The 12,689-nt window shown below is 43.0% G+C and overlaps 1 long non-coding RNA gene across 1 annotated transcript; it reads right to left on the bottom strand.

The window, feature by feature from the left end:
• Positions 1-3,644: 3,644 nt before the first annotated feature.
• On the bottom strand, positions 3,645-4,854 carry LOC120582768 (uncharacterized). Its single transcript, XR_005647636.1, has 3 exons — positions 4,656-4,854; positions 4,183-4,244; positions 3,645-4,077 (listed from the first exon to the last, which is right to left on the bottom strand). It is a non-coding gene; the product is annotated as an uncharacterized LOC120582768 (long non-coding RNA).
• Positions 4,855-12,689: the final 7,835 nt, after the last annotated feature.

The raw sequence follows: 12,689 nt of genomic DNA, 5'->3' as shown, positions 1-12,689 counted from the left end.
CACTTTGTGACCCCTGGGCTAACTGCATCTTGTAAACCTCACAGAAGCTGGAATAGGGGTTTATACTCTATTACTTCCACTCGGGTGCTTAGTTTTACAACTAGTTCTTTTTCTCATTGTAAAAATTACTCATGCCGATTGTAGAAAACTTAGAAATACAGAAAAGTATAAAAATAAAACAACGGCATGCATAATAATCACAATCAGAAATACATGTTAATCTTCTGATATAGTTCTTCTCAAATTTTACCTGCATCTACATATCTAAGTTTTTATCATATTTTGGATCACACCGTATATGTGGTTCTGTATCCTCTCATATTCAGAGGACATTCTATTAGCTATTAAATATGATTTAGTTTATTCTGCTATAGTGTAATAGTTGAGTTTCTAAGAAAACCATTTTGTTAAAAAATCATTTGCAATGGGACTAGAGAGATGAGGAGCTAGAGAGTTTCAGACTCTCTCACAGACGCAAAAAGTCTTTTTCCTGTCAGAATGACTATCTTAGAGTGTTTTATATAATCAGAAGGGCATAGCTCTAAAAATTAAATACTACTGAACGAGCCACCATTATATCATTCAAAAGTGACTCTAATAAAAAACTAATATCAGTATATGTAAAAGGCTTGAATATTATTTCACTAAATATGAGAATGAAAAAAGCAACTTTTTAAAACTCACGCATGACAATTTTATATAATGAATAAATGTAAAGATTTATGTAGCTGATATAATAAATTAAAGGTATAAACAGACCTTTGACTAGTTCATCTACACGCCTAAAAATTTCTATCTTCAAATTGCTCAAAACCCTTTTTCATTGGAAAATTGAAGATATTCTTCTGTGACATGGGGGCTTAAATAGTAATTGTATTCTACACTTTATTTAGAATCCTAGCATTTTATAAGTGAGAGGGCTTTGCCGGTCATCCATGTTACTGTCTCCTCGAAGCAGGAGTCCCCTCCACAAGTCACAATCAGCGAATGGGAATGAAAGAGTGATCCAGAGCTTGTTACTGAATAATTCTTTCTCACACTGAAGCAGAGCGTCTTCCACTGACTTCCGCCAAATCACCCACGTCTGCTCGCCAAGATGAAGTCTCAATCTTTTAGACTTAGACGGCCTTTTAAATTTTCAAGGAAGTTATTATTTTGCCAAGGAATTTTTTCTAAGCTAAGCATCTTTAATTTTTTCAAGTTTCTAATATATCATAGTTTCCAGATGTTTCTAGAAACTCAGGATATTAGAATTACATAAAATGAAAAACAAAGTTAAATGCAGATCGCTTTGGATCAGAACAGGGGCAAGCTAGGAAAAGGGAACCTAGCCCTTAGTAGATATCTGTCATGTCATCTCAATTCTCTTAGCTACCCAATGAAAGAGAGCGTTAGTCAAGACTCACAATTGACAAAAAACAAATTAAAAGAGAGTGTTAGTCAAGACTTACAATTGACAAAAAAACAAATGAAAAGAGAGTGTTAGTCAAGACTCACAATTGACAAAAAACAAACTCCAGCTCTAACTGGCTTAGGCAAAACAAACAGATTAATGAGAATCCAAAATTCCCAAGAGTCAATCTTGACATTCAGTATAACTTGGTCCAGGAATTCAAATAATGCCCCTAGGACTTGGTTTCTATATAACATTCAGCAATGCACAATAGTCAGCAGAAACAGTCTCTTTATTCTTGGCTGGAAATGTGGTGATTCCTTGCAACGCCAGATTTACATCCTCCCAAGTTTAAGTTTAGCAGGAAAGAGCCCCTGAAGTTCCAATAAAAGCCTCGTTGTGTGTCATTGGCTCCGATTGCGTCATGTACCTGCCTGTGAACCAATGGTTGGGCCGGGAACATGGGTGATCTTGTTACCCAGGCCTGAGACCTCCCCCTTCCTCTGAAACTAAAGGTGGAGGCACCATCTCAACTCTACAATCGTGGAGGAGTAGTTCCCCAGAAAGAAATTTGGATGCTGTTACCTGTCAGGGCGAGGAGAGAATTCTCCCCTACACTTTTTTTAGTTCTTTTGGCTGGACTAATAGTAAACTAATAAAATTGACACAAGACTAGAAAAAACAATTTAATATGTACACACGAGAGAGTCATAATATGATGCCCAGATCATAAAACGAGGCTCAAAGAAATGATGGAACCAGGCACCTTTTGAACTATTTAGGCAAAGTAACAATAATTTTGTGAGAGATTGGCAGAACGAAGAAAGTTAGCGCTCATTAGAAAGGAATCTATGCAACGTTTTGGTTTAGGTAGTAAATCCATAAAGATAATACAAGGTTTGTTTATACACGTTTCTCCACTCAGCATTTTTGTATCTCTCGTGATAAGGTTGTTTCTCAGCCCTCAGGAGCAGGGAGGATGCCTATCATGAAGGGTGATTTTTATTGCATTTAGAGACTGGAGCATCAGAGGACACCCCGTCCCTAACCCCGCTTCTTAAGTGATTTTAATTTGAAATATCCTGGGGCAGCCTGTCCTGGGCCGTGACATACCCGAAGAAGTGGGAACGAAGCACTAACTCATCCATGGACACTTATTATTATTTTAATCTCCTATTTAGAGACAAAGGAATCAAAGCTTAGAGAAAGAAAGCTGTTAATCCAAGGTCACACATGTAGAAAGTGGCGGGACCAGAGAGGATTTGTGTGTCCTGGATTGCAAAGCCACTCTGTCCCCTCTCCACGACAGCGTCCGGCGGAATTCTGCTGACCGGAACTGAACCATAGCAAATGCATCTCCATTTTTTATGATTCACTACTTTGGTTGCAAAGTAACTAATTTTAAGCTCTGGTATTTCATAAAGTCCTGAAGGGTTTGAGCTAAACTATAGGTTTTATCCAGAATTCGTGGCAAAGATGTTGAAATTCTTTCATGATTGTCAGTGAATTCATCAGCATCTTTCCAGAATCTGGGGGGCATGGCTACTGGAGCTGCAGAAGCCAGCCAGTCTCCCACTTCATCCTGATGTTCATTTCTTGCTAGCAGGTCTGATGCTGTCTGTTCTGGGTTTGTCTGTCATGGGCAGACTCAGTGCTCTATCTCGGGCACAGCAGAGTAGAACCCCATGGTGATCCTACTCTAGAGATGAGATTTGCTCGACTTTTGTGCTGTTTTAAGGTGTAAATGTGAATGCTTTAGTCACCGTGAGCACTAGTCCTTGTTATCAGTAGAGTGTCCCCATATTTCTCTAATATGTTCTGCAGACATTTGAAATGCCACCCCAGATAGACTTGAGAAAGTTAAATTATGTCCTTTATCAACAGCAGAATAAACTGTGATGGAATCAGGCATGAAATATGTTGATACATGGAATACCATCTAGCTGTTAAAAAGAAAATGAAGTATCAGCAAATATCAGTGTCGGCAAACCCCAGAAACGTAATGTTGAGCAAAAAAAAGTGGTAGAAACCTGCGCAAAATCAGGCTGTATTTATATTAGAAGTAAAAATATAAACACATGCAGAAGCATTCCATGGGGAGGTTTCTTGGAATAAGAAGGAAGGGGCTTCGACTGATGAACGGGAAACAATTTTACTTGTAATGTTTTATTTCTTGAGCTGGGTGGTGGATACAGGAATGTTTGTCACATTATTCTCTATGCTTAAAAAAAAAAAACAAATTTGATAATGAGACAAGTTCCCCCTCAGTCATGGTCAAGTTTCCACCTCTCAGAAGCTGTATTGCTCAGGATTCAACAGCAGAGACATAATCTACTCTAGCCCCTTAAGTAGTTTAGGCTGAAAGAGATTTAATAGTGTTTACAGAATTATTCAGGAGGCTAAAGGTACCACACTGAGCTTTCAGGAATAGCTTTGGGAGCCATGTCACAAGACGAGGGGGCACCAAGGGCTCCGCTGTCCTATAGGATCAGGACACTATCAGCCGGATCGGGAAAAACCCCATGGAAAGGCCAGACTCCAAGGCAATGGTGCTCGCCTGGAGAAACGGTGGACGCGGCGAAGTGTGGCTTCACTCTCACTGCCTCCTTCTGGCTGGTGGAACCTCGCGTGCCTCTGGGAAGCCTAGTCCTTCACTTCCCAGCCTCTGCTGTGGAGGAACGCACCTGAGAAGGTAGGAAAGGTTGATCCGCCAGATCACAGAAGCCTCGTTTCCATCAGATAATCCCTTCCTGCCCCTAGTCCAGCTGGGCCCAGCCCTTAACTCTCACCTTCACTCCCACTCTGAACTGCTACTCCCAGGTTTCCTAATCCATCGGGGATTGGCAGAGGACTCCAGTGGAAAAAAAAAAAAACGAGATAAAAAATCTGCAACCGCTGTTATAATATGGCAAGTCAATGCATCTAGAACACAGGTGCTGGATTGAAAAAATGCATTAGACCTATAAAAAAAAAAAAGAATCCGGGTCACAAGACCACAGTCTGCTAGGTGGTGCCAAGGGCAAGGTGGTAGTGCTTAGCGGTGAAGGAGCTGGGCTCTGGACTTAGATCATCTCGGGCCATTTTTAATGGCCTTGCCACTTACTAAAGGTGACTGAGGGCAAGTTCTTTAATCTTTCTGCCCTTCGGTTTTCTTATCAGCAAAATGGAGACGATGAGGACGATAATAAAATCTCCCTCACCTGGCTGTTGTAAAGATTAAATGATACGAAACTAACCATAACAGCAAACGCAAACTGCTTACCAGGCACTGGGCTGAGCATAGCACATACTTTAACTCGTTTAGCTTCGCGACAATACTGGAGGTGGGTATTTTCGTTGTTCACGTCTCGCAGATGTGGAAACTAAGGTTCAAACCCGATAGCCTGGCTCTGTGCTCAAGTTCGCTCTGTGAAGCTGCTCTTAGGACACATGAAGGGCTCAGGACAGACCGAGCACTGTGTGACCGAGGTAATCCTTAGTCATTATTACCTGGGAGGGCAGATAGACAGGTGCACGTGATAACCAATCACGTTACTGGATGAGGTCAAGTGGCAAAACTCCCACCTGTGGTCCAGGGCGAGGGCACGGCCAGGCTGCGTGTCCCTCAGACAGGTGTGTTATCTGTCACTGCAAATCCCCATCTCAGGGCCAGCGAAAGGAGGAAGAGACCACAGCAAATGTCGTCGAGATCTTTATAGCTCTTTATAGATCTTTATAGCCTCTCTTTTTCAAGAAGCAGCAGCACACCCCCCCTGACTCGATTGAACGGGAATCTGTCAGAGATCTGTGGGAGCGCTCACAGCTAGCGCGTGCCCAAAGGTGCTGGCTGGGAAGACAGGCAGGAGCTGAGGAGGAACCGTGGAAGGACAGCCAGTGTCCTCTGTTTCTGCTGAAATCCACTGCCATGCCTGCCCCGGGAGAGCTTCACACCACCCACTCATCTCCTGGCTGGGAGCATCCCAAGTTATGTATTAGGTGTGCCTGGAATTCCCACCAGATATTCCTGCTTGGGGAAGTTTCCGAGCCTGTGGCCTCTTTTCTATTGTTGACAAAGGGAACATGGCAAGTGTTACGAGTTAAAGACAGGCTAGAACCCACTTGAGACTTTCTCTCGTACAAACTATGCATAATGGTAAAATGCCCCTTCATATTAAGGAACTCTTTCAAATAGATGTCTATTTTCTTAAATTCATCAATGATGACATAGCTCTGAAAAATAGCAGTGGACAGACACGTAAACAGTATTCACTCAGCCTTCAGATAATGAATGCTTGATAAATATCGACAGGGACTTGGTCACTGTATTGTTCCCAGGAGGTGAAAAGAAGGAGGATCTGAGCCCCCAGTCTACATGACTTCCATGCCCACCAAGCAGACCCCCTACGTAATTTGCAAGGCTAAGTGCAAAACAAAAACCAAAAAACAAAAAACGGTGGGGATCTTCATTAAAAAATTAAGCATTTCGACATAGTGAAGGTAGAACATTAAACCGCGTGTGGGGGCCCTCTCAGTGTGGGGTCCCGTGCACAGGCCCCATGCACATGAAGCTGGCCCTGGGTTCTCCCAGGAGCTGAGCAGTGGCCCATCCACCAGAATCCCCTTTTTTCATTCTAACAACTTAGCCGAGAAAGGGAGACACATGACTTCTGAGGGTGTCACAACACGTGAAGCTCAGAGAGCTCCCCATCGCCCCTCGTCCCTTCCTTCAAGCATTTAGTGAGTATTTTCTCAGTGTCTGGAGCACTGGGAGACCTGGTTCCAACCTTCAAAGGATGATTACGGTCTAGTGAAGGAGATAGTTTTAGAAGCAAACTATTAAAAGACGGTGCCATTCTGTCAATGTAAGAAACGTCCAAACCTGTAGAGAATTTTTGTGTTTGTTTGAGCCAAACTGACGACAGTTCCCAGGAAGTGCGATCACAAATGCTCCATAGAAGAGGATGGTAGTTTTGCCATTTCTTTTATGCATTTGGAATTAGGTGCTCTAATTTAGATGCACAGAAACAATGGACAGGGGGCTTGCTTAAGGCAAAGATAAACCTTTTACTAAAGAAGTTATATGCCTGGGGTATGACACCACCCACTGTGCAGTTAGGAATTTATGATCAGATCACCCTGTGAGGTTTCTTTCTGTAGAATCACCGCCCCCCCCACCCCGCCCACCGTCATTCACAATCCTTTACAAGGGAGGTTGCAAAAGGACATTTTGGAGAAGGGCCACTGGTCAGCCTGGGGGAGGCACGAAAGGATCCTTGGGCCCCTCCATGGGCCCTTCCAAAGGACTTTGCAGACCTGGGGACCCAGAGTTCCAACTGTGTTTCGGAAAGTCGCACTGACACAGCCTGGAGGCTAGATTAGTGGAAAGCCAAGCCGGTAGTAGGAAGCCTGGTCACGGGACTGCTTGCTGCCCTGACGAGACATAACCAGGTCCTGAAGGCAGCAGTGGCCCCTGGCACTCCTCCTGGAGAGAGGGGGTGGGTTCAAGAGTTAGTTCAGGGGTGGAATCAGCGGGGGTTGGCGACTGATTGGAGGAGGTGGATGGGTTTTAAAGTTGAAAGAAAATCCTAGGACGATTAACTGTCTTCTCACTTTAGGCAGATGGACGCAGGAACACAGAAAGAAAGCCAGTTTGGAAGAAAAGATTATGTGTATTAGTAGTCAATTTGCAAATCGGTACAGATATCAGGAGAGCTACATGTCACTAAATGCTTTTTCGATTTTTGACTCCTTTTTCTCCAGCACGACCCTTCCCCACAAAAATCATTACCTAAAAACACGAAAGAATCACCAATGTCTTTAGGAGAAATATGCAGAGTTGGAAAACTAAGAAGTGGAAGGAAATGAATAGACTGGTTGTTTATTCTCTCTCAGAGGCAATGAAAACAAGACAACTTGGGAAAAGAAAATTTGGGGTTTATAATTGTTTCTAATTCTGTAATCAAGGACGATCATCCTAATGCAAATATGTTATTTAAAAATAGAAACAATTTCCCTGGCTTTCATTACCAGACTATCGAGAAACTTACTTATTTACACATTTAACAGACTCTAATAGATGAACTCAGATACTTAAGTGACATGGTGGGGGGAGGAAAGGAAAGAGAATCCTTCTCAAGTTCAGCCAAACCTTTAAATTAAAAAAATACCCTTAATAAGTTAATTTCTTAAGCGTCACCTTGTGTGTACAGCACGGATCCTTGAAATGATTAACAGAGAAAAAGATTGGTGGCAGCCTATAACATTCCCCTTATTTAGAAAGCATTTGGGGCAGACTCTATAATCCAGTCTTAAAATAGTCACCAGATTCTGACTTCAGGAGCTTAAGAATATGGAAGCCACAGCCACATCACTTGAACGGTAATTAGCATTAAGTTACATCAAGTTCGTTTCTCATTTCACACTATAGAGACCCCTGAGTTCTACCTCAGCAGTAATGGAGGGAAACTATTCAGGTATTCATATATGCCAAATCACACCAGGTACTCTCAGGGGAAAAATATTCCTTTGATAGAACTTAGCAAATAAGTTCTTGTCTGTTGAAATCCATATCAGTTTTCAAGTTACCCAGTGTTGGTCTTAAAGCCAGTCCTTTTCTTCTCTTCCGTGTTGTGATGGGGACACCTTGGGTGGCCTGTCTAAAGCCATGTGCTTTTCTTGGCGTATTTGTGGGAGACAGCCATGGGAATTACAATGACTGAGACACCTCATTCTCAGAGCTCCTGCTTCTCGGCTTTCTTTCATAGCTTACGTTGGAGGGTGCTGCTTCTGTTGGCAGTTGGCAGGGGGAGATCGAGAGAGAGAGTCTTCTTCTACTGACCTGTTAAGTAACTTTTTATGTAAGTAATTGCTCAGTGAATTTGGTCTTTAAGTACTTCTACCTGCAAGGCTGAGCAGCTGGGGAGGCTAATTATACAGTGAGGCCAAATGATAAAACTCCTCCCTTCTCTCTGCCTTGCACATGGTGGCTTCACTCAGAAGCCAGGTGTCTGGTGGCACATGTGTCCCCTTCGGCCAAAGGGCCTGAGCTGGCCTGAGAGACTTCATATGTTGGAACTGTGTTATTATTTCTTACAGGAACCCATCTCGGTGTGGTTTGAACCCGCCAAACCAGACTTCCCTTCGGGATAATATTTGATCAGGGAAATTTTCATCTCATGATGGGCTGTGCTCTAGGGATTGAAGAATGACCAAATTTACTTAAGTTATGAAAACTTAATCAAGCATCTTCCCAAATGGGATTATTCACATTCCTGAGGCGTGTGATGCAAAATTAGAATCTGCTCCAACGTTTTCACTGGAAGCAGGTGGCAGTTTTGTAACCAGCCTTTAGGGGGAAGATGCCAGATGTCCAGATGGACAAGGAAGTAAGTAAGCTTCCCGGGAAGGCTGGCAGTTGAAGGGCATGAATGGAATTGCAGATCGTACTTTGGAGCCAGAGTGAGGCGGTTGCTCTGGAGGAATCATTGAGAGGCTGCTTATCACACAGCTTTGTGTTCAAGTGTCAGGCCGTGAAAAGTCCGGGCCCTAAGTCTTTCTGGATGACTGAGTGTAGAGTTCATCAAGGCTGAACCAGCTTCAAACCTGCTGCTGAATTAGGGACAGCCATTGTTCGGTTATCACCTCCTGGGTGTGTGGGGGCAGGGGCTTGATTGCTAAACCAGGGGGATTAAAACAGTCTTCCCCACTGAGAGCTGTTGATTGTGCTGACATATTTTCTGGGTACCATTAAATACAAGTAACCCTGAAAATATATATAATGGGAAAAATAAAATAGCAAAATTATTCAGTTCTATCTAGATATTTCTGCTTGGGGAAGGTTCTGAGCCTGAGGCCTTAGACAAGGGAGCTTAGCAAGTATTAGAGATGTGTTAAAGACAAGCTGATACTCAACTGAGACTTTATCTAATACAAAATATATGCAATGACAAAATGCCACTTAGTATTAAGGAACTCATTCAATGAGCGTGGATTTTATTAAACTCGACAACGACTACATAGCTTTGAAATATAGTGGTAGATAGATATGTAAAATGTACTCTCTCGACCCTCAGAAAATGAATGCTTGGTGAATATATGCGTTGTCAAACAGGGGCTTGGTCTTGTTTACAGTTGTCTGTTAGATTTCTAGGGCTGCCAAAGTACCACAGACTGCAGTGGCTTAAGCAACAGACATTTATTTCTCACAATCCTGGAGGCTAGAAGTCTGAGATCAAGGTTTCAGCAAGTTGATTTCTTCTGAGGCTTCTCGGCTTGGCTTGTAGATGGTCGTCTGCTTCCTGTGTCTTTACATGTTCGGCCCCCTATGCATGTCTAATCTCCTCTATATAAGGACACCAGATATATTGGGTTAGGGCCAACCTTCATGGCCTCATTTTAACTGAATTTCCTCTTTTAAAACTTTATCTCCAAATACAATCACATTCTCAGGGTTAGAATTTCAACATAGGAATTTTGGGTGGACACAATTTAGCTCCAAGCAAGCTATATCCTTCCTAGTTTCTAGAAGAGTGCTTTACACATAGTAGGTGCTCAATAAATGCATATTGACCGAGTGAATGGGAGAGTGAGTGGATGACCCTTCAGCCACTGGGAGGGTCTATGTTATCAAAAATTTCTACTGATTTAATATTGTTTAATCTTTTCAAGAATTGTTTTCATCATTGCCTATGACTACGTACTAGCTTGATTATTCATAAATTTTTTCCCAGTGAACTCATAGTATAAAGGATCTGATCTTGCCCATTGTAGACTCCTTCCTTTATCCATCCACCACCCACCCATCCACCCACCCATCAATTCCATCCATCCAACCATCCATCCATCATCATCCATCCATCCATCCATCCATCCATCCATCCATCTATCCAATAAGTGTATAACTAGGAGCTATGGTTAGTTGGTCCTGGCTTCTTTCTCTGTCTTCATTTTCTTGGTTTCACCTATAATTATGTCATAAGTCTTGGTCTGCATATACAATACCCAGGAATCTTTACCAGATTATCAACACATCTGCAGACCTGGATCTGGCCAAGGCCTTTTAAATTTCAGAAGGCTCCACACCTTCCCAGCCTTAGCTACCTGGGAAGCTTTTAAAAACTTCCATTGCCCAAGCCTCAATCTGGACTGATTGAATTGAAGTCTCTGGGGGAGAGGTCTGGGCATCTGTATTTTGTCAACCTCCCCCCATGATTCCACTGTATAGCAAGTACTGAGACCCAAGGAACTCCATGCCCTCTGGAGAATAATCAGATTACGTAATTATAAATTCCAGAGTGCCTCCGTCTCCTAAAGATGCTTCCTCCCTGCTTTGACCATCCTTACCAACTCTCATTTTCCAGCATGGAGACACACTTGTCCATCTGTTCAGACTCATTGAGTACTAAATGTGGGAGCTATTGGGAGAAAATGTAAACATAACGTGGTCTTTCTTGTTTTGTTTTGTTTTGTTTAAAGAAAGAAAGCTTACAGTCATGTAGGAAAACCAGAAGTATGTATATTTGCTGAACATAATGCTATTTATTCACGTATTTATTCATTCATCAGCTATTTATTGAGCAGCTATTATATATATATATATATATCAGGCTTGGAGGTGAGCAAGAGACAGTGCCCATCCCTATGGATTGGCAGCTTGGCAGGAAAGAGAGAGTTTAAACAGTAATAAGGTGTGGTGTATATTATGGCAGAGAAGAACAGGGTAATCTAAGGACAAAGACCAAGGGATTTAACCTGGTTTAGGGGGCAGAGAGCATTCCCTTCAGGAACTGATATATAAGCTGAGATCTCAAAGATGAAACAGTCAACCAGCTCAGTGTAGACCTCATGAGAGCAGAGATCATGTTTGTCTTATTATACTCCCAGTGCCTGGCTCACCGAGGGGCTCCATAAATTTTTGTTGAATGAATAATGAAAACCTAGGGGAATGTTTAGCATGTCTGAAGCAGAGAGTGTCAGAGGGGAAAATCTCAAGGTTTGCAACTGGAGGGTAGGCAGAATCTAGATCAGGGAGTCTTAAAAGCTATAAAAATGAATTTGGACTTCATCTCGGTGTCAAGGGGAAGCCTCTGGAAATTAGGCAGAGCAGCAACTGGTCAGATTTGTACTTTAGAAGAGTCACTTTGGCTGCGATGTGGCGTTGGAGTGGAGGGGTGTGAGAGATTAGAGACCAAGGGTTATGGGATGGAGCTTGGGCGATGGTTGATGGTCGGCTCTAGGGAATGGAGAGAGGAGGGTTATCCAGGCAGAGTAGATTAGGTTTAGTGGCAGATCAATTAGATTTGGGGTGAGAGAGGAAGTGAGGTGACCCCTGGCAGCTGGTTTAAGAAACTTATAGGATGATGATGCTATTCACCAGAGCAGGAAGCTCTGGAGCAGGGCAGGCTTGGGATACAGATGCAGTGTTTATCTCAAGCCATGCTGAGTCTGGGGTGCCCAGGGGCCATTCGAGCAGAAATGTCCACCAGGCAGTTGAGTGGATGGGCTAGTTGCTCAGGAGAGAGGCCTGAGCTGGAGGCGGAGTTGTGGGTTGACTGTGCATAGAGGGATGGTGGAAGCCATGGGAGTGGTGAGGTCTCTGGGACGATCCTACAAAGAAAGTGAAAGAGACTGAGTGAGTTCACATTTTGCAACTACCTTCCACAGCTAATTAGCTATTGTTCTGGTGGAGGCCTGAACGACCCCTCCTTCTCAAGTGGAATGTTACCTAAATCATAACAAGACTTTTGGGGCTTGTGAAATCCTTTAACGAGAACACTTAATAGCTTCCATTTACTGAAGAACAAAACATGTATGAGGCACGCTGGCTTTTGTTAGCTGTGTGGCTTTGGGGAAATTACTTCCCTCTCTGTTTCTCAGTTTCCTAAGCCTTAAAATGAGGCTAAGAGCACTTCCTTCCCAGGATTGCTGTGCGGGTTGAATGTAGGCTCTTGGAGCATTTCAAGGAGGCTGTTAAGCACTAACATTTGTTCTTATCACCTTTATCATTGTTATTGCATTCTATCCTTCCATTTTTTCTGCACAGTAGGAATCAGTAACATCCTTTTCAGGATGAGGAAACCGAGACTCAGAGAGGCAAAATAACTTGTCCAGGGCCCACCCCTAACCTGTAAGGACTCTCGGTCATAAGAAATGGAAATCCCCTCGCGCTCACTTAAGGGGGTGTATGTGGGCTGGCTGTCTTGTGGAACCCAAGCAGATGCTGGAACTGTGAATATCTGTCAGGACCTCGTAGTTGCAAACAAGAGAAACCAACTCTGGTTGTGCTAAAACAAAGGGAATTTATTTATTTCATTTTTTA

This window comes from Pteropus medius, unplaced genomic scaffold (assembly GCF_902729225.1).
Source record: "Pteropus medius unplaced genomic scaffold, Ma_sr-lr_union100, whole genome shotgun sequence".
Classification (NCBI taxonomy): Eukaryota; Metazoa; Chordata; class Mammalia; order Chiroptera; family Pteropodidae; genus Pteropus; species Pteropus medius.
This window is presented reverse-complemented; position numbering and strand designations above follow the sequence as displayed.